This window comes from Thalassophryne amazonica, chromosome 3 (assembly GCF_902500255.1).
Source record: "Thalassophryne amazonica chromosome 3, fThaAma1.1, whole genome shotgun sequence".
Classification (NCBI taxonomy): Eukaryota; Metazoa; Chordata; class Actinopteri; order Batrachoidiformes; family Batrachoididae; genus Thalassophryne; species Thalassophryne amazonica.
In genome coordinates this window covers 39,650,906-39,668,775 of record NC_047105.1, presented here as the reverse complement: position 1 = coordinate 39,668,775, position 17,870 = coordinate 39,650,906, and the positions used below count along the sequence as shown (strand labels likewise).

Below are 17,870 nucleotides of genomic sequence, written 5' to 3'. Positions count from 1 at the left end.
AACATGAACATTTCCAAGTCACTGAATATGTCTTGGACCTTATTTACATCAATTATGAAGAAATACAAAAGTTTCTTTCACAAAAACATCAAATCTAGGCTTTCATCTCAAATGTACTTTGTGTCAAATTGTAGCTGAAGTTTCAGGTCTTCTTTTTAAGAAACTCCTTGTTATGTGCAGACGCAGGTTGAGGAGCAGACCAACGTCTGACCGAACCCAGCGCTAAATAACCAGAAAGCGGTTCCACAAACAAAACGATTTTATTTCCCCTCCAGTGCAATAATTAGTGTACAACATAAATATTTAGTTTGTCTGGCGGAGTGAAGGACGGCGCGCTCTCCAGCGCCCAAAAGGATCGAAGCCTCGGCGCTTCTGGACTCAGATTCACCGCCAAACACCCCCAGGTGGACACGACAAACTGACTCTGTGAAGGATGGAAAAGGTGAGGTAAGTCAACAGAGCTGCAGCAAATATCTTTCAGAGGCACACACTATCAGCAACACATTCAGGTCTGAATTTAAGCTTTATGTAAATGAGCAGCTTCTCACAACAGGTGGAGGATCATCAATCCGTACGCCACGGCAGTGAGAAGCAAACTGCACAATTCTCATCAATGTTCAAATATACTGCATAACAAAATGCCAAATTACTATTAACGATCATTCAGACAATAATCACCTCTGATGTGTGCTGACAGCATGTGTCCCTCACCCGTCCTCCTTCACAGGCATGATGTGTCAAACCCTGGCGCGGTCCTCAGCGTCTCACAAACGAACGTCACAAGGTCGAGTTCCCGGCAATTCTGCTTGAACCACTCATGGCTTAAATGCAGAACGCCATCTCATTATTTGCTTCAGCTGAAAGTCTTTAAGTTTACACTTGAGCATCATCCACAGGTGCTGCGAGTCAGTAGGCCTGCACGTGAACATCCTCCACAGGTGCAGCTAATAATGCTGATGAGGGTGAAGGACTCTTCTGCCAGCACCTTCTCCACAGACAAAAACCAGTTTGCATACCACCTGGAGAGCAAAGAAAAGAAAACAACACAAAAACATCCAGCCAAACCCCCCAACACACAACACTCCTCCTCTACACCACTTCATCAGGAAGCTGGATTTCATATTTTTAATTCATTTATATCAAGTTGTAGAGATATGCTTTCAGTTTGAGTTAAGGAAGATAATTGTAGGGAAAAAATGGATTTGAGATGGAATAAACAAATTAAAATGTGTGAAATATCAAGTGTTCCAATACTTTTGAGGGCAATTGAGAAACACTGAGGAGCAGCATCTTACATCTCATATATAGTGCAGCAGATAAGAGAATATTTAGAGTGTAATCCTGCAAATGATGATACAATTTGGCACAAATAGTCCATAGACATGAATTCTTTAAAAAAAAAAAAAACTGATTGGCCACTTGAATTTTCAAGAGGCAGTCAGGCAGGGGTCAACTGAAGAATTACACAGAGGTCAAAATCAGGGGTGGGCAACTTGTTCCAGAAAGGGCCAAGAGGGTGCAGGTTTTCTTTGCAGCCACTGACTCCACCAGCTGATTTCACTGTTTAACTGATTCCATCTGCTCAAAGTGATATTAATCTGGGGACAGCCCTTGTCTGCCCCCAGATGTAGAAGAATTGCGTTATATTTTACCAATTTAGCGCACGCCCCCGCAAACATAGGCTGCGGTGCCCAATGTGTAAGTGGTTCTTCTACCTAAATGATCTTAGAAAAAAATATTTAAAAATGGCTAATTAATAATTAATAAGATATTGGTCCTTCCTGATCACCACATAAGTCAATCAATCAATCAATCAATCAATTTTTTTATATAGCGCCAAATCACAACAAACAGTTGCCCCAAGGCGCTTTATATTGTAAGGCAAGGCCATACAATAATTATGTAAAACCCCAACGGTCAAAACGACCCCCTGTGAGCAAGCACATGGCTACAGTGGGAAGGAAAAACTCCCTTTTAACAGGAAGAAACCTCCAGCAGAACCAGGCTCAGGGAGGGGCAGTCTTCTGCTGGGACTGGTTGGGGCTGAGGGAGAGAACCAGGAAAAAGACATGCTGTGGAGGGGAGCAGAGATCGATCACTAATGATTAAATGCAGAGTGGTGCATACAGAGCAAAAAGAGAAAGAAACAGTGCATCATGGGAACCCCCCAGCAGTCTACGTCTATAGCAGCATAACTAAGGGATGGTTCAGGGTCACCTGATCCAGCCCTAACTATAAGCTTTAGCAAAAAGGAAAGTTTTAAGCCTAATCTTAAAAGTAGAGAGGGTGTCTGTCTCCCTGATCTGAATTGGGAGCTGGTTCCACAGGAGAGGAGCCTGAAAGCTGAAGGCTCTGCCTCCCATTCTACTCTTACAAATCCTAGGAACTACAAGTAAGCCTGCAGTCTGAGAGCGAAGCGCTCTATTGGGGTGATATGGTACTACGAGGTCCCTAAGATAAGATGGGACCTGATTATTCAAAACCTTATAAGTAAGAAGAAGAATTTTAAATTCTATTCTAGAATTAACAGGAAGCCAATGAAGAGAGGCCAATATGGGTGAGATATGCTCTCTCCTTCTAGTCCCCGTCAGTACTCTAGCTGCAGCATTTTGAATTAACTGAAGGCTTTTTAGGGAACTTTTAGGACAACCTGATAATAATGAATTACAATAGTCCAGCCTAGAGGAAATAAATGCATGAATTAGTTTTTCAGCATCACTCTGAGACAAGACCTTTCTGATTTTAGAGATATTGCGTAAATGCAAAAAAGCAGTCCTACATATTTGTTTAATATGTGCTTTGAATGACATATCCTGATCAAAAATGACTCCAAGATTTCTCACAGTATTACTAGAGGTCAGGGTAATGCCATCCAGAGTAAGGATCTGGTTAGACACCATGTTTCTAAGATTTGTGGGGCCAAGTACTTCAGTTTTATTTGAGTTTAAAAGCAGGAAATTAGAGGTCATCCATGTCTTTATGTCTGTAAGACAATCCTGCAGTTTAGCTAATTGGTGTGTGTCCTCTGGCTTCATGGATAGATAAAGCTGGGTATCATCTGCGTAACAATGAAAATTTAAGCAATACCGTCTAATAATACTGCCTAAGGGAAGCATGTATAAAGTGAATAAAATTGGTCCTAGCACAGAACCTTGTGGAACTCCATAATTAACTTTAGTCTGTGAAGAAGATTCCCCATTTACATGAACAAATTGTAATCTATTAGACAAATATGATTCAAACCACCGCAGCGCAGTGCCTTTAATACCTATGGCATGCTCTAATCTCTGTAATAAAATTTTATGGTCAACAGTATCAAAAGCAGCACTGAGGTCTAACAGAACAAGCACAGAGATGAGTCCACTGTCTGAGGCCATAAGAAGATCATTTGTAACCTTCACTAATGCTGTTTCTGTACTATGATGAATTCTAAAACCTGACTGAAACTCTTCAAATAGACCATTCCTCTGCAGATGATCAGTTAGCTGTTTTACAACTACCCTTTCAAGAATTTTTGAGAGAAAAGGAAGGTTAAGTGCTGGTTCCGCCTGCATTTTTCATGTTTTGTGGCTTTCCTATTTCAGTGCCGCTGTTATTATCCTTTTTCCGGGGCTAACCCATTCTTCAGTCTGCCCTCGATTCTTCACCCTGCTTATAATTGCTCTATTGTTTCTAATAAATGCAGCTTGAGGAAAGATCTTTGAGGCTGTGTCACGAACAGCTCAGCTCCAAGCTGTGTTACCTAACCAGAAAAAAAAAAAAACACAAGAACAGGACAGTATATCAGTGCAACATTTTATGTTCTGCAAGATGAATTTGGTTGCTGTCATTTCTCATTATATTGGAGTTTTGTGGTGATCAGCTATATTCCCTCAATGTTTTTTATCATCTTCTCCAGTGCATTTCTTTAATGAGTGCTGCAGCAAAGCAACGTGGGAGATCTGTAATCTGCTGCACAGCATAAACAAATCGTGAGTTTGAAGTCTTGCATAAAAAAAGTTGATTAACAATCAGTGGATGTGATTCACACAGTGACTCGCACGCATTGTTTCAGAAGATCACCAGTGGGTGACACTGACTTTGAGCTCTTGTTGTGCAATAAGCCCCAATTATTCTTAATGGAAGTGTTCATTTTTTTTTATTTTAGGCAGTGTACTCATTAGTGAGAAGACTGTTTGAAATACATACTCAATGATAAAAATGTGGTACATTTGTGCTGAATATCTCATTTCTCTTGATCAGTGTCACGCACACATCAGAACACCAGCACCAACATAAAGGCACCAGTCTCATCTTGCAGTTATGCAGCAAAGCTTATGCAAGAGCATATAGCGTAGTGACGTGAAGGATGCAGTGTTCTGTCATATTTGTGTATGAAATTGCCTGAGAAAAGCGGGCTGTAAAACTGACGGTTCCTAAGTGAGTGAAGGCACATTGCACTCAGGTCAAAGTCCTTTGCCTGCAGTTTTCACTTTGAACAAAGTTGACAGCTGTTCTGAGAACTGACAGGCTGAATTCTCCAAACTTAAATCTCCTGTAAAACCGACTGAGCCTTGTGTCTCATTTTGAAAGCCACGTCACTCTCACTAATTACATACGTGTCCATGAATCGGATTAAAATCTTTTAATACTCAGAATAATTGAGAATCGGAAGGGAAATATCTTGTCGTCCAGCAGATATGGAACACTTTAGAATGAAATTGCAAAGTTTTGCATTAAATTTGGCACATTAGTACCTTTTGATGCTCTTAAAAGATACAGATGTGTAGATATTTTATAAAATTGCTCAAAACTCTTTTTTTGATACCTCCACCAAGGAGGTTATGTTTTCACCGCCATTTGTCTGTCTGTTTGTCTGTTAACAGGATAACTCAAAACGTTTTGAACGCATTTGAACCAAATTTGGTGGAATGATGGGAAATATGTCCAGGATCAATCGATTAAAATTTGGTGATGATCCGGATTAAACTCTGGAATATAGCATAATGTATTAGTTTGCCCTTTTGTGAATCCACATCCTTTGATATTTATATGTGGCGTGGCGGGGGTATGCGCTCTACTGAATGCCCTTCTAGTTACATGTTTGTTTGTTTTTTCAATTTTGATATCTCATCTATCTATTTCCAGAATAGATAACAAGGGCAACCATCTGCCAATCCAGAACCGGATCACCTCTAAAATTCAATGGCGTCTTCCATGCCCTAATATCTATGTGTGGTGCAAATTTGGTGAGAATCTGTAAAGTAGTTTTGACGTAATCCTTCAAAGACTATATAAAGTGAAATCTTGATCCAGAATCCACATCCAGATCACCTACAAAATTCAGTGGAGTCTTCCATGCCCTAATATCTATTTGTGGTTCAAATTTGGTGAAAATCCCTAAAGTACTTTTTTTTTTTTACGTAATTGTTGTGTGGGCCGCTGAAGAGGATGTACTGCTGGCCCACCACCACCAGATGGCGCCCTGCTTGAAGTGCGGGCTTCAAGCACGAGAGGGCGTCGGAGCAACGGAGAGTGACAGCTGTCACTCATCATCTGCACCAGCTGTCACTCATCTTCCACATCACCATAAAAGCCGGACTACAACTCCACCTCCCCGCCGAGAAATCAGCAACCAAGAGGTAACCGTCTCTATTGAGATTTCTCTGCTAAACTGAACTCTTCTTTGCAGTCGTTTGCCCTGTGGTGTCCTTATCGGAGCTGGAGTAAGGGCGTGACCGCGACGACTTCGCATCACGCTCCATATCAGATAAGTGGTTACACAGGAGCTGCACGAGTGTGTGATTGGAGGTGGAGGTGCTCCCTCCTTAAAGAACATTATCTGTGAGTGGACTACTGAGTGTGCGGACTCACACTCACCTGGACTTTCTCTGTTCTCTGCCAGCAGTACCAGGGTCGACAGCCGAAGGCAGAGGCCAGCTGGGGACTCGGGACTTGGCGGCTCCGGTGTTCTTCAGGCCCGTTGGTGGTGAAAGCTGTGTGGGAATCAGCTCTTCTCTCGCCAGAGGTCTTCTATCTTCGAGCCTGCCCACACGTCACCTGGTGTATAATTGGCAATCCATATTTCTGTCTGTATTCCGTTGTGTGTTTTCACAACATTAAATTGTTACTCGTTGGCTTATCCATTGTCCATTCCTTAGTGCCCCCTGTTGTGGGTCCGTGTCACGACACCTTCCCAACAGGATTTCTCGGCCAATCATCATGGATCCTGAGGGGCGTCAACCAGAGCTTGAACGGCCAATGGAAGAGCAAGAGGCACAGGCGTCAGCGGGAGGTGTGTTGAGTGATCTGCAGCATATTCTAACCGCTTTCACGGCTCGGTTGGATTTGGTGACCGAGCATAATGTACTCCTTAATCGGAGGATGGAGGCTCTCACCGCCAGGGTGGAAGCACGCGATCAGGGCGCTGCTGCAGTCCCTCCTCTTGCTGGTCCTGGGCCCGACACAGACATTCCACTGGTCCCCTGAAGCATACATAAGCCCTCCGGAACCGTACGGAGGTTGTGTCGAGACGTGCGCAGACTTCCTCATGCAGCGTTCGCTCGTTTTTGCACAGCGTCCAATCATGTACGCATCAGACGCTAGCCGGGTGGCTTATGTGATCAATTTACTTCGAGGAGAGGCATGCGCCTGGGCTACGGCGCTCTGGGAGCAGAACTCACGGCTCCTAACGTCTTACGCTGGGTTTGTGCGGGAGTTCAAACAGGTTTTTGATCATCCCAACAGAGGCGAGACTGCTTCGAGCGTGCTACTGTCAATGAGACAGGGGCGTCGGAGTGCAGCTGAGTATGCAGTCAACATCCGCATCGCGGCAGCGAGGTCCGGCTGGAATAACGTTGTGCTCTGCGCCGCCTTCATAAACGGACTGTCTCCGGTCCTGAAGGAGCATTTGCTGGCTAAGGAGGAACCGCGGGATTTTGATGGGCTTGTCGATTTGGTTATACGCTTAGACAACCGTTTGAATGAACACTGTCGGGAGCAGGCCGGGGGGCATGGCCAGGCACGAGCCGTCCCTCTCCCTTCCGGTTCCGAAAGGGTGCCGTCGTCCCCACGCTTCACTGCCAGAGAGCTCCGTGTGGCAACAGCTCCCCCTGCTGACGAAGCTATGGACACGAGCAGGGCCAAAGTGAAAGCAAACATCAGACAAAGGAGGCTGGCCCGTGGGGAGTGTTTTTTCTGTGGCTCTTGTGAGCACATGCAAAAAGACTGCCCCAAACGGTCAAACTACAACGCCCGTCCTTAGAAACTGGGCTAAGGGTGGGCCATAACACACACGCGGGGAAGCCCCGCAAATCTGCACGAATCCCAGTAACGATCCTGAGTGGGGATTTAACCCTTCACGCCCCAGCACTGGTAGACACGGGGTCAGAAGGGAATCTGCTGGACAGCAGATGGGCAAGGGAAGTAGGGCTCCCCCTGGTGGCTCTGCCGTCACCACTGCAGGTGCGGGCGCTAGATGGCACCCTACTTCCATTAATCACACATCAGACACAGCCCGTGACCTTGGTTGTGTCTGGGAATCACAGGGAGGAGATCATGTTTCATGTAACACCTTCTACCTCCCGAGTGATTTTGGGGTTCCCATGGATGGTGAAGCACAATCCCCGGATTGATTGGCCGTCTGGGGTTGTGACACAGTGGAGCGAAACCTGCCACCGAGAGTGTTTAGGATCCTCGGTTCCACCCGGCATGACGGCTAATGAGGAGGTCAAAGTCCCCCCCAATCTGTAAGCGGTGCCAAAGGAGTACCACGATCTTGCTGACGTCTTCAGCAAAGATCTGGCACTCACTCTTCCCCCGCACCGACTGTACGATTGTGCCATCGATTTGATCCCGGGCGCTGAGTACCCGTCTAGCAGGCTGTACAACCTCTCACGTCCGGAACGCAAATCAATGGAGACCTACATCCGGGACTCCTTAGCTGCCGGGCTGATCCGGAACTCCACCTCCCCGATGGGTGCGGGTTTCTTTTTCGTGGGTAAAAAAGACGGCGGACTCCGTCCATGCATCGATTACAGAGGGCTGAACGAGATCACGGTTCGCAACCGATACCCATTACCTCTGTTGGATTCGGTGTTCACGCCCCTGCATGGAGCCAAAATCTTCACTAAACTCGATCTTAGGAATGCGTACCACCTAGTTTGGATCCGGAAGGGAGACGTATGGAAGACGGCATTTAACACCCCGTTAGGTCACTTCGAGTACCTGGTCATGCCGTTCGGTCTCACGAACGCCCCCGCGACGTTCCAAGCTTTGGTAAATGATGTCTTGCGGGACTTCCTGCATCGGTTTGTCTTCGTATATCTGGATGATATACTCATCTTTTCTCCGGACCCTGAGACTCATGTCCAGCATGTACATCAGGTCCTACAGCGGTTGTTAGAGAACCGGTTGTTCGTGAAGGGCGAGAAATGCGAGTTCCACCGTACGTCTTTGTCCTTCTTGGGGTTCATCATCTCCTCCAACTCCGTCACCCCTGATCCGGCCAAGGTTGCGGCGGTGAGAGATTGGCCCCAACCAACAAGCCAAAGGAAGCTGCAACAGTTCCTCGGCTTTGCGAATTTCTACCGGAGGTTCATTAAGGGGTACAGTCAGGTAGTTAGTCCCCTGACTGCCCTGACCTCCACTAAAGTCCCCTTCACCTGGTTGGATCGGTGCGAAGCCGCGTTCAGGGAGTTGAAACGCCAGTTCTCGTCTGCGCCAGTTCTGGTGCAGCCTGATCCTAATCGCCAGTTCATAGTGGAGGTGGATGCCTCTGACTCAGGGATAGGAGCCATGCTGTCCCAGAGCGGGGAGTCCGATAAGGTTCTCCATCCTTGTGCCTATTTTTCCCGCAGGTTGACCCAAGCCGAGCGCAACTATGACGTGGGCAATCGGGAACTCCTCGCGGTGAAGGAGGCTCTTGAAGAGTGGAGACACCTGTTGGAGGGAGCGACGTTGCCCTTCATGGTTTTCACGGACCATCGGAACCTGGAGTACATCCGGACCGCCAAGCGGCTGAACCCCAGGCAAGCCCGCTGGTCTCTGTTCTTCGGGCGCTTTGACTTCCAGATCACATACCGCCCCGGGACTAAGAACCAACGATCGGACGTGCTGTCCCGGGTGCACAAAGAGGAAGCCAAGGCTGAGCTGTCGGATCCAACCGAGACCATCATCCCCGGGTCCACTGTCGTGGCCACCCTCACCTGGGATGTGGAGAAGACCGTCCGGGAGGCCCTGGCAAGAAACCCGGACCCGGAGACCGGCCCTAAGAACAGATTGTACGTCCCACCAGAAGCCAGAGCTGCCGTCTTGGACTTCTGTCACGGGTCCAAGCTCTCCTGTCATCCCGGAGTGCGTAGGACCGTGGCAGTTGTCCAGCAGCGCTTCTGGTGGGTGTCCCTGGAAGCCGACGTCCGGGACTACATCCAGGCCTGTACCACCTGTGCCAGGGGCAAGGCAGACCATAGGAGGACCACGGGCCTCCTCCAGCCCCTGCCGGTGCCTCATCGCCCCTGGTCCCACATCGGCCTGGACTTCATCACGGGCCTCCCGCCGTCCCAGGGCAACACCGCCATCCTCACGATAGTGGATTGGTTCTCCAAGGCGGCCCACTTCGTGGCCCTCCCGAAGCTCCCGACGGCCCAGGAGACAGCAGACCTCCTGGTCCACCACGTCGTGCGTCTGCATGGGATACCATCGGACATCGTATCGGATCGTGGGCTCCAGTTCTCCTCGCAGGTCTGGAGGAGTTTCTGTAAGGAGCTGGGGGCCACCGTGAGTCTCTCGTCCGGGTACCACCCCCAAACATTCGGCCAGGTAGAACGGGCTAACCAGGAGCTGGAGCAGGCCCTTCGCTGCGTAACCTCCACGCACCCGGCGGCCTGGAGTAACCATCTGGCCTGGATCGAGTATGCCCATAACAGCCAGGTCTCGTCTGCTACCGGCCTCTCCCCGTTTGAGGCGTGTTTGGGGTACCAGCCCCCATTGTTTCCGCTTGTGGAGGGAGAGGTCGGAGTGCCCTCGGTCCAGGCCCACTTCAGGAGGTGCTGCCGGGTGTGGCGGACCGCCCGTTCTGCCCTGTTGAAGGCTCGGACGAGGGCTAAGGCCCATGCGGATCGCCAGCGTTCCCCAGCCCCTGCGTACCAGCCCGGGCAGGAGGTGTGGTTATCTACCAAGGACATACCACTCCAGGTCAAGTCACCAAAGCTGAAAGACCGCTTCATCGGACCGTTCACCGTCCTCAAGGTCCTCAGCCCGGCCGCAGTGAAGCTGCAGCTACCAGCTTCACTGCGGATCCACCCCGTCTTCCATGTGTCCCGTTTGAAACCTCATCATACCTCACCACTTTGCACCCCTGGACCTGCACTGCCTCCTGCCCAGATCATCGACGGGGAGCCGGCATGGACCGTACGTCGGCTCCTGGACGTCCGTCGGAAGGGCCAGGGTTTCCAATACCTGGTGGACTGGGAGGGGTACGGACCCGAGGAACGCTCCTGGGTGAAGAGGAGCTTCATCCTGGACCCGGCCCTCCTGGCTGAGTTTTACCACCGTCACCCGGACAAGCCTGGTCGGGCGCCAGGAGGCGCCCGTTGAGGGGGGGGTCCTGTTGTGTGGGCCGCTGAAGAGGAGGTACTGCTGGCCCACCACCACCAGATGGGGCCCTGCTTGAAGTGCGGGCTTCAAGCACGAGAGGGCGTCGGAGCAACGGAGAGTGACAGCTGTCACTCATCATCTGCACCAGCTGTCACTCATCTTCCACATCACCATAAAAGCCGGACTACAACTCCACCTCCCCGCCGAGAAATCAGCAACCAAGAGGTAACCGTCTCTATTGAGATTTCTCTGCTAAACTGAACTCTTCTTTGCAGCCGTTTGCCCTGTGGTGTCCTTATCGGAGCTGGCGTAAGGGCGTGACCGCGACGACTTCGCATCACGCTCCATATCAGATAAGTGGTTACACAGGAGCTGCACGAGTGTGTGATTGGAGGTGGAGGTGCTCCCTCCTTAAAGAACATTATCTGTGAGTGGACTACTGAGTGTGCGGACTCACACTCACCTGGACTTTCTCTGTTCTCTGCCAGCAGTACCAGGGTCGACAGCCGAAGGCAGAGGCCACCTGGGGACTCGGGACTTGGCGGCTCCGGTGTTCTTCAGGCCCGTTGGTGGTGGAAGCTGTGTGGGAATCAGCTCTTCTCTCGCCAGAGGTCTTCTATCTTCGAGCCTGCCCACACGTCACCTGGTGTATAATTGGCAATCAATATTTCTGTCTGTATTCCGTTGTGTGTTTTCACAACATTAAATTGTTACTCGTTGGATTATCCATTGTCCGTTCCTTAGCGCCCCATGTTGTGGGTCCGTGTCACGACACCTTCCCAACAGTAATCCTACAAAGCCTAAAAAAAGTGAAATCTTGATTCAAAATCCGGATCTGGATCACCTCCAAAATTTAATGGATTCTTCCATGGCCTAATATCTATCTGTGGTGCAAATTTTGTCAAAATCTGTGCAGTAGTTTTGACGCAATCCTGCTAACAGTACGACAGACAAAAGATTTTATTACTCCCTTGGTGGATGTAATGATTGTCATTTTCTTTACATACTTCCATATACTGTATATCTGAGCAAATTGTGCACATCAAGCTACAACCAAATATTCATACCACAATAAGATATTTTAGATTATTTTGTATTTTAAGATTACTAGTAGAGGTACCAGTCTTCACCTGGGTGAAGTTACAAAATTGTCATTTTTTCATAAAAAACAACAACAACAAAAAACAGAAAATATAAGCATATTGTTGGAATCAGAGCATCAACACTATGATTTTAGGCTATAAATAAAATACAGCACTCACAGACAGTGCACTTGGTTTCAGTGCGGAAGGTTCCCTGTTCAAATTCCATCCCTGCCACATTTCTCCACGTAATGTGGAGTTGTGTCAGGAAGGGCATCCGGTGTAAAACTTGTGCCAGTTCAACATGCAGATCCACCTTGAATCTGCTGTGGTGACCCCGAGTGCAAACAAGGGAGCAGCCAAAGGGACTTACTTACTTACTCACAGACTGCTCTTGTTCAGTATTTTAAAAATGTTGTATGATTGTTGTAAAATTGTTAAACTTGTGCCGTTTTCTAAATGTTAAGATGGGTTGCTGTTACCAACCACCAAATGCTAATTGTGAATATTTAGATACAATTTGTGAGATGTTGGACACCTATACTGCTGTGGGTCAGGATACATACTTTTTGGGCAATTTTAACATTGACTGGTTTGCTAAAGAGTGCCATTTTTTAAAAAAAAAGGTGTTTACTGCCACTACTACATGTGGATTTACTCAGGTTATTAATGAACCAACAAGAATACATGTTAATAATGATGGTGACAGAATATCAACATATATTGATCACATTTTTACCACTTCCCCTGAGCGGTGCAGTAAAGTAATTTCTGTTCCCACTGGCTGTAGTGATCAGAACCTGAACATAATTGTATTAGCCACGATGGGAGGTGGACCTGGACCCACAGTTATATTCAAGAGGTCATATAAAATGTTTAATAATGAGAAATTTGTTGATGATGTGAAAGCTCTTTGCTGGTGTTGTTGTGTGTTGGGGGGTTTGGCTGGATATTTTTGTGTTGTTTTCTTTTCTTTGCTCTCCAGGTGGTATGCAAACTGGTTTTTGTCTGTGGAGAAGGTGCTGGCAGAAGAGTCCTTCACCCTCATCAGCATTATTAGCTGCACTTGTGGAGGATGTTCACGTGCAGGCCTAATGACTCGCAGCACCTGTGGATGATGCTCACGTGCAGACTTAAAGACTTTCAGCTGAAGCAGATAATGAGATGGCGTTCTGCATTTAAGCCATGAGTGATTCAAGCAGAATTGCCGGGAACTCGACCTTGTGACGTTCATTTGTGAGACGCTGAGGACCGCGCCAGGGTTTGACACATCGTGCCTGTGAAGGAGGATGGGTGAGGGACACATGCTGTCAGCACACATCAGAGGTGATTATTGTCTGAATGATCGTTAATAGTAATTTGGCATTTTGTTACGCAGTATATTTGAACATTGATGAGAATTGTGTAGTTTGTTTCTCACGGCCGTGGTGTACGGACTGATGATCCTCCACCTGTTGTGAGAAGCTGCTCATTTACATAAAGCTTAAATTCAGACCTGAATGTGTTGCTGATAGTGTGTGCCTCTGAAGGATATTTGCTGTAGCTCTGTTGACTTACCTCACCTTTTCTATCCTTCACAGAGTCAGTTTGTCGTGTCCACCTGGGGGGTGTTTGGCGGTGAATCTGAATCCAGAAGCGCCGAGGCTTCGATCCCTTTGGGTGCTGGAGAGCACGCTGTCCTTCACTCCACCAGACAAACCAAATATTTATGTTGTACACCAAGTATTGCACAGGAGGGGAAATAAAATTGTTTTGTTTTTGGAACCGCTTTCTGGTTATTTAGTGCTGGGTTCAGTCAGACGTTGGTCCGCTCCTCAACCTGCGTCTGCACATAACAGGTGTTAGGTGTTATCTATTCAGAATCCCGAAATTGCACTTTCAAGATTTAATAGCCTATTCCTGGCTTTAGTTGAAACTCATGCTCCTTCGAAGAAGTTTACTGTCAGGAACGTTGTCACACCCCGATTGGATGATGAAATTAAAGACTCTATTAAAAGGAGAGATCAGATGAAAAAGACGGCGATTGTAACAGGAAATAAATTCGACTGGGATTGTTATCGTAAAATGAGGAACTTTGTAACTAAACTGAATAGAAAGAAAACGAAGATTTTTTTGAGGATCGAGTTCAGAAAGTAGGAACTGAGAGTAGAAAGATATTGAATGTTTTCAATCAGTTGACTAGCAGGAAAAACAGAATCAATGCGTCCTTTCTTGAGGTAGATAATAAATTCATAACAAAGCCAGTAGATATTGCTAATTAATGACTATTTTATAAGCAAATCAGACAAATTGAGAGAGAATATGCCTAATTTAAGTAATGTTGAATCCTATCTAGTGATAAAGAATAAAATTATGGATTGTAAAAACATCAGGTTTAAATTTGAGAACGTAAGTACAAATAAGGTAAGGGAATTGCTGAAATCGTGTAAAGACAAGCCCCCGGGTGTGGACGGTCTTGACAGTAGGCTTCTCAAACTAGCAGCTGATTGTATTGCTCCTGTTTTAGCCCATATAATAAACCTTAGGTTTTCTTGTAATACATGTCCACAGGCGTGGAAACAGGCTAAAATTATCCCACTACCAAAAAATAAGAATCTTCCATTCCCAGTTTTAAATAGTCGACCCATAACTATTTTACCTATGTTAGGAAAAATTATGGAGTCTATTGTATATGAGCAAATTAATAACTATTTTTCTTCTAATAGCTTAATCACTGATTTTCAACATGCATACAGAAAGAGTCACTCCACTGCCACAGTGTTGACTCATATGTCGGATAGTTGGTACCATGTTTCTCAATTTCTCTGCTGCTTTCGATATTATTAATCATGATTTGTTATTGGGAAAAACTTGCTTGTTATGGTTTTGAGCTATCAGCTCTGACTTGGTTCTATAGTTACCTATCTAAAAGAACACAGTCAGTGTTCTGTAATGGCAGTTTTTCTAACACCAGGATGGTATTATGTGGAGTGCCACAAGGGAGTTGCCTCGGTCCATTATTATTCACAATTTTCACGAATGATTTACCATATATTTTACATAAAGCTAGTATAGTAATGTATGCAGATGATTTGACCATTTAAACATCAGCACGCTCACTCAATGATCTTGAAACTGTTTTAAATATGGAAATGCATAATGTGGCTGAGTGGGTAACATTCAATAAGTTAGTGTTAAATATAGAGAAGACTAACTGTATGGTTATTGGATCTAGCTGTGTTGTTATGAAAAATCTCATATTAGACATTAAGATTAATAATATGATAATAAATCAAGTGCATGAGACCAAGCTGCTGGGTGTAGTGGTAGATTCAAAGTTATCATGGAAAAAACATATAAATAATATTTTTTAAAAATGGGCAGAGGTATATAAATTATGAGAAGACATGCAAGGTTTCTAAGTTGCACTACAAGGAACTATGCTATTAAAGCACTATTATTAGTATATTTGGAATATTGCCCAGTAGTTTGGTCAAATGCTACTGGAGAAATGATGAATAGATTACAGATTATTCAGAATAGGGCTGCTCGTGTGGCACTTAGATGCAGTTATAGGACAAATATCAACACAATGCATAAAAAATTAAATTGGTTGTTAGTCAAAGATAGACTTTTATATGCGCTGATCATTTTTGTTAGAAAGATTATTGTCACTAAGTTACCTTATAGTTTGTTCAGGAATTTTTCTTTTAGTTCAGAAAATCATACTTATAGAACCAGACATGCTGTGGTGGGAAATTTTACGTTACCTGTAGCTAGAACCAATGCCATTAAGAACACTGTCACATTTAGGGGTATGCATGAATGGAATTTATGACCGGATCACATCAAACTCATCGCAAATTAATGTTTCTTTAGCAAACTTCTGAAACAGTATTTATTGGTATAAGGAGTAATCTGAGTCAACCCTTTCACCATGCACAGATGATGATTAATTTGATTTGATATGTTTTTGGTTTTGATATGTGATTCTTATTTTCATTTATTTTTATATTTTTTTTTAATGTATTTTTGATTTACTATATTTGTAAATCTGTTGGACCCCAGGAAGAGTAGCTGCAGCTAAGCTGCAGCTAATGGGGATCCAAACAAACAATAAACAATAAGATGTGTTTTGCACATTTTGATTATGCTATTTTTCATTTTATTGTTTCGTGTTATATATTGAATAGATGTAGAATAATTAATGTCGTTATTCCACACACTCTGATACAGTAGGTGGCTGTATGCGCCTGTATACCTGGTTTGCAATCTGCCGATAAACACAAAGAAGTTTTATTTTTGTTATTAATTGATATGAAGTATTTTCTTCAGAATGTGGCTGATGATGTGACCAAGGTGGATTTAGCGATGATGTTGGCAATCAAACTGAACTCTCACAGTCACAAGATGTTAGCAAGACCAAAACAATTACAGCGGCAAAGTTAAAGCATTGGAGATACATGTTAGAAAGAAATCGGCCCGAACTTGACAGTGGCACAAAATTTCAACTTGAAGATACCCCATTTGGAAGGGCCAGGGGTCGACAGTAACGCTCAGCACTAACACTCGTCTGCTCAACACTGGCGAGTGAACGGTACTCTCAGAGTCAGTGCTCCATCCCCCTCTCTTGCCCAAAGTGGCAACTTAGTTTTCAGGTGCATTTAGAACAACATTTGGTCACAGATCAATGTGTTTCAGTGATGTTCCTCTGGCAGCAGATGGGTTTTTCTTATCAGCTGATTTAGGATAAATGAAACCCAATTCTGTCCTCTCGCTCACCTCATCTCAAATGTGCAGTGTCACTGGTACACACAGCTCAGCATTCAGCACAGAGCACAAATGTTTTAAAGGTGCATTACCACACTGCTTCACATTAAATACACAACACGCCTCTACTTTAATCACACACTTCATCAGCAGTGTCTTAAGCATGGTTTACACATAGATGGTTTTGTCGGCGGGTAGTACGTAGACCGAAGTTCGCGGTAGTTCCGACTGTTTTCGCGGTGGAAAGGGGCGGAGCATTTCGCCGGCGTTTTGACCACCGTACTAGCCGCAAATACGCGGATAAAACGCAGCTAAATCCGCCGAATAAAGCGGTGTTTTGACGCCGTAGCATCCAGCACACGTCAAGCAACGGGGGTTAATACCCAGTTCTATTCTTTACAATCGCAGGTGAGAACAGCGGTGTTCTGCTGCTGCCAATAATGCCCTGTGTACCGCTGGATTTATCCAGGCAAATCCTGCGTTACTCCAGGAACTTTTGCATATAGGCACCGCCCCCAGAGTATAATAGGCTGAAGCAGCAGGAATACATGCCTGTCACTGCAGAGGGAGGGAGATCATACTCAGCCTTTTCTTCTCTTTCCTTTTCCCCTCTTCAACATGTTGCTCCGTCTCCACAACAGGGCTACCCTCTGCTTCTGAACCAGACCTCTTGGTAAGTCCTTGCCGCTGCCAGTTTCTTTTAGGAGGCATACTGGAGCTTCTCTGCAAAAATATCTGGAGCTGGCCGTGAGTGAGAGGCCTGCATGCAGCGCGCTAGCGTTTTTATATTGACCGCCGCCTATCGGCCGTTTGGAACGCCGTTAACCGGGAGGTGGTGTTTAGAACAGCGTACTGTCTGCTAGCGCTGCCGTTTTGTCTGCCTCTGTCGCCGGTTAAAACGCCCTTGACGATGCCGATGTGGGCTCTATCGCCGTTTTACACGCCGTTGGTTAGGGATACAACACCGGCCGCCAATTACGGTGGTGTAAACTGCGGCACTACAGGAAGGGGCAGGATGAAACGGCGATTAAAAGTATCAGACGCCGTTGTTCGCGTTGTCTCCGTTGTCACGCTAATTCTCCGGGAGCACTCCCGGAATTATTCGACATGTTGAATAATTTTTTCGACGATTCGGAACTAAGCCACGCCCCCTTGTGCCGGCGTTAACAACGGCATGTGATCCTTAAGACGGCCAAAAACTCTTCCAAGACGCTTCCGGGAGCTCTTACCGTCTATGTGTACACGGGGCTTTAGCTGTTTCAGAGCACAGAGCCGATACAAAAATATTAGGCAGCATCCCCGTGGTGAAAACACACACACACACACACACATGTATATATATGTATGTATGTATATATGTATGTCATGTGACATGGATTATTCGTTCCACTTACCGTGCAGTTTGGTTCCATTGCACGCTGCGACCCCCGCTCATGCACAAACTAGTGGGGCCGACATTTAGTT

The 17,870-nt window shown here is 45.9% G+C and overlaps 1 protein-coding gene and 1 long non-coding RNA gene across 2 annotated transcripts in view; one reads left to right on the top strand and one right to left on the bottom strand.

The window, feature by feature from the left end:
• The window catches only part of necab3 (N-terminal EF-hand calcium binding protein 3), a 155,758-nt gene that overhangs the window by 63,161 nt on the left and 74,727 nt on the right, over nucleotides 1-17,870 (bottom strand). The window lies entirely within an intron of this gene.
• Nucleotides 1,754-3,750, top strand: LOC117506566. The gene is made up of 2 exons (XR_004559503.1): nucleotides 1,754-1,796; nucleotides 3,527-3,750. It is a non-coding gene; the product is annotated as an uncharacterized LOC117506566 (long non-coding RNA).